General features: G+C 31.5%; 1 long non-coding RNA gene across 2 annotated transcripts; it reads left to right on the forward strand.

Moving 5' to 3' along the window:
- The first annotated feature begins 5660 nt into the window (after window positions 1–5660).
- Window positions 5661–9798, forward strand: LOC127905304 (uncharacterized). 2 transcript variants are annotated; one of them, XR_008059199.1, is made up of 3 exons: window positions 5661–6659; window positions 8194–8250; window positions 8936–9798. It is a non-coding gene; the product is annotated as an uncharacterized LOC127905304 (long non-coding RNA). The 2 variants fall into 2 exon arrangements; XR_008059198.1 differs by lacking the exon at window positions 8194–8250.
- The last annotated feature ends 494 nt before the right edge of the window (window positions 9799–10292 follow it).

The raw sequence follows: 10292 nt of genomic DNA on the forward strand, positions 1-10292 counted from the left end.
TCTTCATTTTTCCCTTATCTTTTCTAAAAATGGAGTCAACCCAGCACAAAAAAAAAAAAAAAAAACAGATTTGCTTTCTTTTTCCCTTATCTTTTATTTTTCGCATTTTATTTTATTTTTGTCATTCTCTAATATTTCTTTTTTTTTTTATTTCAACATTGAGGACAATGTTGTGTTTTAAGTGTGGGGGTATTGGGAGAATGTTGGTTTTTTAATTTTGGTTTTTTTTGTTATTTTTCAAAATAAAAAAAAATTATGTTTGATCTTTTGAACTCCCATTGGTTTTTGAGATTATGAGTATTATGTATGAGAATTAGTTGAGATAGATGAAGATATAAATCGAATGAAGAAGTGTGCATGCAAGTTTTAAGGTTTAATTGGTTTAGGGATTGACTTTGAGAATATGCAATGTTGACTTTATAGTGTTATACCAATGCAAGCTTTTGAGCCTTCAACATTATATTCTTTGATTGTGCCTTCTTTCAATGATATGTATCTTTAGAACTTGCTTCATATCTTGTTGAGATTACATTCATATTACATATATACATGAAGATGATAAAGGCATTAGGAATTTTAACCACTTGAGCCAAAAAGCCAACCTAAAGCATATTATCCTTAATGAGCCCCTTTTGAGCTTGTTTATCTTTTCTTTGCTTTATCCATGTATAAGCCTTAACTTTTTATATGTTTTCCTTTTCCCCTGGCCAAGGATTAGTAGAGCGTATACTTATGATAACTCATGGAATTATGGTTGGAAATTATGTGAAAAGAAAGAAGAAGTGATGTTTGATGAAAAGATGGGCAAAGTTGCCAAAGGTAAAAAAAAAAAGGAAAGAAAAAAAAAAGAAAAAAAAAAAGAAAAAGAAAAGAAAAAGATGTTCCTTTATGTTCTTAAGATTTTATATTGAAAAAGCTTGAAATCAAAAGAAGTTAAGCATTGGTGATTAAAGATGGAAAATTTATGTGCTTTGATGAAATATCTTGTTTGAAATATCATTTTTCAGAATGCTCTACTTTTTTTGGTTTGAACCTTTTCTTTTACTCTCTTTTACCTCACCTTTACCTTAGCCCCATTACAACCAGAAAATAAGACCTTTTGATTCATGCATTGTTTATAATATATTATTAATGGAGATAAGATGGAAGAGCAAGCTTATGGTAGAACATATTCATTGATTGAATTTGAGAGATTTAAACACATAAGCCCTAAACACGTGAGTGTTGGAGTGTATATCAATGAGAGGACCTATCACTTTGGCATGACATAGATTTCATTTAAATCTCGACGATTAATTGAATTTTGAAGTTTGCATGTAAATAAATTCATGAAAATTTATACTCTTTATCCTTCTTAATTGTGTTCTTGTTTATAATGCATATATTCTTGGATATTGATGGGAGATTAGAAGATTAGTCATAGTGATTTCATTTAATTTAACTTCAATTTGATTTTACCTATCCTTTCTCGAGGACGAGCAAGAGCTAAGTGTGGGGGTATTTGATGCAACCATATTATTCGATAGTTTCACCCACATTTAACTAGTGTTTTGCCTATGTTTTATATATAAAATGCCTTGATATTCTTTGTTTTATGTTTTGAAGGCACTTTTGGATGAAAGATGCAAAAAGGAGTAAATTGGAGATAATTGGCAGATTTAACCTTCAGTCGATGTTTTGTGCAGAGCGTGAGCTCTAGAGGTTGAAATGAAGTGATTCCAGTGGCATTAAAAAGCTAACATCCATACCTTTCTGGACATCTAAGGCAAGAAAATAAAATAAGGAAGAGCATGGAAATCGCAGCCTTCAAAGTCAAATCTCGCAATCTGCCAGTGTTGACCTTCAGCCATTCCAACTTAAATATCTGGAGCTACAGAAGTCCAATTGATGCAAACTCAATTCTTTTGGATTCATGACTCAAAGGTCTATAAACGCTCAACATTTCAGCCAAAACCGATGTCATATGAGGGAGATATGATTTTTCAAAGATGACAACTGAATTCTGCCAACAAACAGGTTTCGTGAAGAAACGAGTCCAAATTACGTTCCGAAGCATCTAAACCGATATCCAAGTTTTTATTTCAGCAATTTAGCTCCTCTAAGTCAAAGCTTGAAGATTTCATGCAAGGCTATTTCTCATTTTTTAGGAAAATAGTTATTGAAGTACTTAAATGTAAACAGTCTACTTAATGGAGGACTATTTTGTAAAATAGAGACCTAGGGTTTTCTAGGATATAAAAAGAATGAGAGAAGAGAAGGGGGGCAGCCAGCTAAGAAGAGAAAAACGCCCCCTTCCTCTAAGAAACCCTAAATTATGCATTCTTCCTTCTTTTTTATTAGTTGTTCAACAAACATGCAAGGCTAAACACTTTTTCTTGGTTGCAAGGACACGGAAACCTTCGGATTTCAAGAACTGTGAGATTTATTTTACCTTTTCTTTTCAGTTTATATGATGAATATGTTTGTTCTCCTATGCTTATTTTTCCTATGATTGTTTATTTTAATTGCTAGAACGGACTCTAAGTTATTATTGTAGACAATTTATTGCTAAGTTTGATATCAAAACCGGGATGGATATGTTAGGGAATTGGATTTTGTGTATCTTGCTTGCTGACCAATGATCTCAAGCAATCACAGTTTCTTGATGTAAACAAATATTATCTCTTGTTTTTAGTCGCTATACCTAAGTAATCACACACAAATTTGTGGTTCGGTTGCACTGTTCATTCCTCTGGGTTTTTTTTTACGAGTTTAGGGTGCTTGACAATCACTCACGTGTCACTTATTTTTATAAAAGTTGTAAATTTCATGAATTAATAAACTTTTGAAAAAACAAGGAAAAAATAAACAAAATGAAATGAATGTTTTTTTTTTTAAAGAAAAGAAGAAATTTAAAACTTAAGAGTTTTCAAAAATATTTTTTTCCATGAGGAACACGTGTACTTAAATTTTTAATTTCAGAAAAATATATTACATTTTGTTTATTATTTTTATTTTTTACAAAAATAAGGGAGTGATACAAAAGTTAAAAGAGTCAACTCATTGATGAATGAATGAGAGACAGTCTCTTAAAAAATTTTAAAAGTCAAACTTAAAAACAAAATGGAGAGGATGGTGGACGGTGCCACCGTATTCAAATGTACCGTGTACCACAGAGGTCATCTCTTTACCAAAATGACTAAACAATTCATTCAAATGGCCGCCTGGAATGTGTATTAATTATGGATCCTAATTTGCTGAATTCCCACTCTGGCTTTTCATATTTATCGACTGAAATTGCATGGAACAACATATCGGTTGGCTAAATTGAAACCACCAACCATTTCTCTTACAATATGATATGACCGGATGCTCTCCTTCATCGTAAGCTCGAACAAAATCTGAAATTAACTATCTAGGTGGTGGCCCAGTAGTAAAAGCTTGGGACCAAGAGGTTTGCTCCCTCTGTGATCTCAGGTTCGAGCCCTGTGGTTGCTCATATGATGGCCACTGGAGGCTTACATGGTCGTTAACTTCAGAGCCCGTGGGATTAGTCGAGGTACACGCAAGCTGGCCCGGACACCCACGTTAAACTAAAAAAAAATCTGAAATTAAATCAGATCTAGGCATAATTAGTATGCACAAGCCACAAACAGATAGATAGTTTACCAATGCTTACAAAAATGCATTCTCAAAATGTTGTACCCATCCCAGTTATGACTGACACGTACAATCAGGGATAGCGACTTCTGCTTCTTTCTCAAATTGATCTGGCCCTTGTCTACTTTTATGCCCATTGAGTACAGCACGCTGAAATTCTGGCCACTCCATGCTCTTGTTCAGGAAAAGCGAGCCCACCATCACCATGTTTGCTCTTGTGGTCTTCAAGTTTAGGAAAGCTCTATGAGTAGAAGTAACATGTCATCTTATGGTCTACAAAACTCATACACATAAAATCCAAATTTATGCATCATGGTTAAATGCTATTTGCGGTATTGCACAAGTTTCTTTCGCCAGGGACATTAGACACGATTCAGAGCATTGGATCTAACAATTACACATACCCCATGAAAATTAATGATATGAGGATAGTACTTAATACCTTCGATGATCTTACAGAAAATACTTTGGTTTTATTTAATAAAAAATGCTTATAAATAAATAAAAATCAACATATCCTTTCTTCTTACCAAAGCATTGTGCATGTTTCCAGGAGAAGCAGAGATAAAGATGTCACTCTGCAAACTCTCAAAATAGTCAACTGCGGCCAGCAAGGAAGCCTTGCCGTTAACCTTCGTCAGTTGCTCTGCAGAGGCAAGGCTCTTTTTAGTTTTTGAATGGGAGGTGGTTTGTGTTTTTTTTTTTTGAATAAAAAGCATGTTTTTATAATTTTTAGAGGTGTGATTTGTGTTTAAAAGGTGTTGTATCTTTGACAAAAAGCCTTCACATCTCCAAGCCAAACACACTAGAATTATATTTATTAGATTTGATATCTATTATTTTAATTATTATTTATTTTATTTGAGATAATTTATGAAATTATATATATATTTTAATTTCATTCTCAATCAAATTTTTAATTTGTAATATTTGTTCCTTATTATTTTAATAAAGTTGAAAAAAATAAAACATTAATAAGTTATTTTTCAGCTCATTTTCCATGATATAACCAAACACTGAAAATTATTTTTCAACTTATTTTTTATTATACTATTAAATATAAAAAAATAATTTATTTTTTTAAAATTTATTTTAAAAAAAAACTATTACCCACCAAATAAACAAATCAAGGTCTAATCTTGAAATGCAATGTCTAACTTCCCAATTTTCGAGTGAGAAGGTACAATACTAACCTATGTGACGCCAGCTACAGACGGGTGCTATTGCTGAAGCCCAAAGCTGCTAGCAGCAATCCAAACTCTTCCCTGCCTAAGCACTTCCCGGAATTTTGCTAGAGCAAGTCTTTCAGCTTTATCCCCACGAAAATCACATGATGAATCATGAGCAGCCATGTCTTCAATCTTTTATTTCTATATATATTTTATTTTTTTAATTTTATTTAATTTTTTCATTTAAAATATAATTTAATTTTTATATCAATTTTAATTTTTTTTTCTTGTTATTTATTTTTATCTCATTCTTTTTTAATTGAATTTTTTATCTATTAGATTTGGTTCATATTATTTTAATTTCTATTTATTTTATTTGAAATAATTTGTTAAATTATTTTTTTTAATTTCATTATCTTTAAAATTTTTATTTGATAAATTTAGTCCATATTCTTTTCAATACTACTTGTTTTATTTGAAATAAATTATGAAATAAGATTTTTTTTTCAATTTCATCATTCTTTAACTTTTCATCTTTCAGTTTTGATCTCTATTATTTTGATTGTTATTTATTTTATTTAAAATAATTTATAAATTTAGATTTTTTTCAACTTCATCATCCTTTAACTTTTTCATCTATTAGATTTAATCCCCATTTTTTTAATAAATTTAAAAAAAATTTAAAACTATAAAATGTTTTTCAACTTATTTTCCATGACACTGTCAAATATAAAAAACTAATTCACTTTTCAAAAAATCATTTTTCATAAAAATTACTTTTTTTAAAAAAAACCTATTTTTCAACAAATAACCTTAGTCACCATCCAAGCATTTTGAAATCACATAGCACACTATCCCGGAAACAAAACTCAACTTCATTTTCTCCAGCCTAAACCTAGTAACCTCCACTTCACCCAAACAACATAGCCTCCATTGCAACACTCCATCATCTTCTCTTTCCTTCAATCTCAACAACATCCACCTTTATTGTCACCTTCCATAACCACATAAACCACCATAGTTATGCATTTGCCCGTCATCCTTAACCTCAATTCTCCATCAAAATCAAAATCAAATCAAACCAAACCCAACTGCAACCCAAAACACCAATACCATTTTCCTTATAATCCCAGTCGGTTTTTCCTCCATTCAAAAACTCACTCAAGACTATAGGTCACCCCTTTCAAGACTCACCAACCTCATCCCACCATCGCTCACTGTCTTTTTTATAAAATAAAACCTTAGCCACCACAGTACTATCCTAACCAGTCCTATAGATCCATATTTTCCACCTTTCACAGCATCCCTGTACCACACTACCCAATCATCCTTCTCACCAACAGACCCTAACAACCATAGTTTTTCCTTCTTTTCCTAGTAAAAATAACCAACAACACCCAAAAATCCATTAACCAAAAACAAGACCATAGTAGACCAAAACCCATTCAACCCACCCTTATCAACAAACAATCACCACCACAGGTTTCTCTTCACTGATCTCAACCTTATAATCATGAAATCATAACCACCTATCTCCTACAATCTCTTCAGTTTAAGCCATTGTCCAGCCCATAAATAGTCTTGATCTTGACACAAAAACATAGCCACGACCCACCATAATCCCAACCCTCTTCCTCACTAAAATCAACTTCAATTAGAAGTTTAGTTCACCCAAACACTAGCCATCAAAAAAGAAATCAAAGCAACTAAATTTCTGTTTTGTTTCTCACATGTTTATAGGTTAATTTAGTTGGCATGTGATGAGCACACACGTCTCATTCCAGCAAGTCCAATTGATCAGCAGGCTCTATAAGATTTTCTAGCATCCTTTGAAGGTTTTTTACCCGCAAGGTCGATTTCAAACCTTTTAATGAATATTTTTTGTTATCTATATGTTTGATTTTGTGTATGATACTTTTATGCATGAAAGATATTTGTATATGTTGTGTGAGTCTGAATGTAAAAACCAGCTTAAAACCCATCCCGAGCGAAATTAAGAAAATTTTATTTAATCTAGAAATAAAACACAAGTTAGATTAAATAAAAAAGTTTTAGATAATACGAGAGGGATGAAATTAAATAAAGAAAAAAAATTGTTATGGTACATATTATTTAAGAAGGAATGTTAGTGGGGAAAAAAGGAAAATATAAAATAATAGGGGTTAATGTGCAAATAATAAAAAAAATTAGATTATAAATACCTAATCAAGTTAGATTAAATAAAAAAGTTTTAGATAATACGAGAGGGATGAAATTAAATAAAGAAAAAAAATGTTATGGTACATATTATTTAAGAAGGAATGTTAGTGGGGAAAAAAGGAAAATATAAAATAATAAGGGTCAATGTGCAAATAATAGAAAATACCTAATTTCTTCTCTCATGGCCAACAATTTACTTCCTAAAATAGAGGGTGAATGTTTGTTTGATTTTCTTCTTATTTCTTGCTAAATCCATCAAAAATAGGTTTAATTAGAGTGATTAAAACATAATTAGGTAATCAAAAGAGGAGATTAAGTGTTTTGTTGGTTGTTTTGAAGAAAAATTCCAAGGTTAGGATTTGGAAAGGGAGAGAGGGGGAAACTTAGATTTTCTTACATTCATCTTTTGAGACATTATCCTATTAAGGTAAGAGACTTATCCAAAGAGATTAATTGCAATGATTTTTGTATTTTGTTGAAGAATCTCAATTGTTAAGGTTATGTGAAAATTAAGATTTGTGGTGTTGATTATTGAAATGATGCAATTATGATTGAATAATGTTTTTAATCATGAAATATGGTTGGGTAATGAGTTAATTTCAAGAATGGAAAAAACAAAAATTCCTCCCTCATCACTTGGCGGTTTCAGCCAAAGAGGAAAATTGGAGATTTTGATACAATTGATTAGAATTGTGTGAAATTGTATGTTTATAAATGTTAATACATGGAAAAGATGGAAATTTTTCAAAAGAAAGGAGAAAAATCCTCCCATTCTTCTTTTCCATAGGTTTGGCCAAAGCCCACCTTGAAGGGAAGGGTTTAATTTTGATCTTATTAATATAGGGGGTTATGTTTAAACAAATTTGTTGAGTTGTTCTAGGGGTTTCAGAGTAGAATAATCATAAAGAATCGAAAATAGGATTTTATTCCTTTTATAGATAAGGAATTCAGCCAAGCATATGTAAGAATATTGAACTTGGTTGACTTAAGTAGTACGCAAATCAGGTTGTGGCGATTACAAATGGAATTGAATGCAAAAAAGAAAAAAAAAGAAATAAACATTATAAATGACAAGAATGTGGAAGTTTTAATATGAATAAAGTGAGAAATTCAAATCTATATGGAAAATGAGATTGATCCTTATGGTAGATGAATGATAAGTGATTTATTGATTATTTTGACACAGGAGAGGCCATAAGACCCAATCAGCAGTAGGGGACTATTTCACATGCATAAATGTTAGGTAGGTGCCTAACACCTTTAAGGAAACTAATTAATTTTTTAAATAATAGTTGAAAATTTATTTAATTGTTTCTTGGTTTAAACTAAGAAGCATGAAAGGTAGATTGTAGAAACAAATCCCTGGTTAAGTGCCTTGATTACTCGGTGGATTGAGAAACTAATCCCAAGTTAATGGGATTAATGCCCTGATTATTGAGCGGATGAATAAACTAATACCCTGGTTAACGAGATATTTGAGAAATGAATTCCCTGGTTAATGGGATTGTTGCCCTGGTGAATGGAAAATTATAGAAACTAATACCCTTGTTAATGAGATTAATGCCATGGTTGATGGACAATTAGAGAAACTAAATCCCTAAGTAATGGGAGTAGTGCTCTGGTTAATGGACAATTAGAGAATCTAGATTGTTTAGTGATAGAATAAACATCTAGTTAAACTAGTAATGATTTATGGCATGTCCGATAGAATTGGTATTAACGATATTGAATTATGAAGGTAAGGGTTCATTTAAGAATAATTGTTTGATAAAGGATGTTGCGAATACTTATGTACATATATACATAGGTCATAATATTTAATTATTGATGCAACCATATTATTTGATAGTTTCACCCACATTTAACTAGTGTTTTGCCAATGTTTTATATATAAAATACCTTGACATTCTTTGTTTTATGTTTTGAAGACACTTTTGGATGAAAGATGCAAAAGGGAGTAAATTGAAGGTAATTGGCAGATTTGACCTCCAGTCGATGTTTTGTGCAGAGCGTGAGCTCTAGAGATCGAAATGAAGTGATTCTAGTGGTATTAAAAAGCTAACATCCATACCTTTCTGTAAATCTAAGGCAAGAAAATAAAATAAGGAAGAGCATGGAAATCGCAGCCTTCAAAGTCAAATCTTGTAATCTGCCAATGTTGACCTTCGACCATTCTGACTTGAATATCTGGAGCTACAGAAATCCAATTGATGAAAACTCAATTGTTTTGGATTCCTGACTCAAAGGTCTATCAACGCTCACAATTTCAGCCACAAATGACATCATATGAGGGAGATATGAGTTTTCAAAGATGACAACTAAATTCTGCCAGCAAACAAGTTTCGTGAAGAAACGAGTCCAAATTATGTTCTGAAGCATCTAAACTGATATCCAAGTTTTTATTTCAGCAATTTAGCTCCTCTAAGTCAAATCTTGAAGATTTCATGCAAGGCTATTTCTTCTTTTTTAGAAAAATAGTTATTGAAGTACTTAAATGTAAATTGTCTACTTAAAGGAGGACTATTTTGTAAAATAGAGACTAAGGTTTCCTAGGATATAAAAAGAATGAGAGAAGAGAAGGGGGGCAGCCAGCCAAGAAGAGAAAAACGCCCCCTTCTCCTCCACAAACCCGAAATCATGCATTCCTCCTTTTTGATTAGCTGTTCAATAAACATGTAAGGCTAAACTCTTTTTCTTGGTTGCAAGGACACGGAAACCTTCGGATTTCAAGAACTATAAGATCTATTTTACCTTTTCTTTTCAATTTATATAATGAATATGTTTATTCTCCTATGCTTATTTTTCCTATGATTGTTTATTTTATTTGCTAGAGTGGACTCTAAGTTATTATTGTAAACAATCTATTGCTAAGTTTAATATCAAAACCGGAGTTGTGGTATATGAACTTGTGAAGCAACTGAGTTTAATAATAGTGGCGTATCTACATTATTAATTTTAGGGAGAACATTCAATCAAATCAAACATAGACTGCAGACAATTATGTTTTCTTGATTAATCAACTTATCTAGTTCTTAAGGCTGCCATTGAATTAAATTACTAGTGCAGACATTGTGGTTGTTTGATGGTTAGGGTTAGTTATATGGCGGATCCGTTAACTAACTCATGTTAAGAAGAGATAAATATTCAAAATATAAATTGATGTTTCGTTTCCATGATTAGTTCTAATTTCCGTAGGTGGATGTGTGCTTGCGACCAAGGTTTGTTCTCTTGATAATTTTCTGATTTTATTAAATTTCGTTTGATAGTTTTATGTTTTCTTTTACT

The sequence above is a fragment of the Populus trichocarpa genome, chromosome 5 (genome assembly GCF_000002775.5).
Source record: "Populus trichocarpa isolate Nisqually-1 chromosome 5, P.trichocarpa_v4.1, whole genome shotgun sequence".
Classification (NCBI taxonomy): Eukaryota; Viridiplantae; Streptophyta; class Magnoliopsida; order Malpighiales; family Salicaceae; genus Populus; species Populus trichocarpa.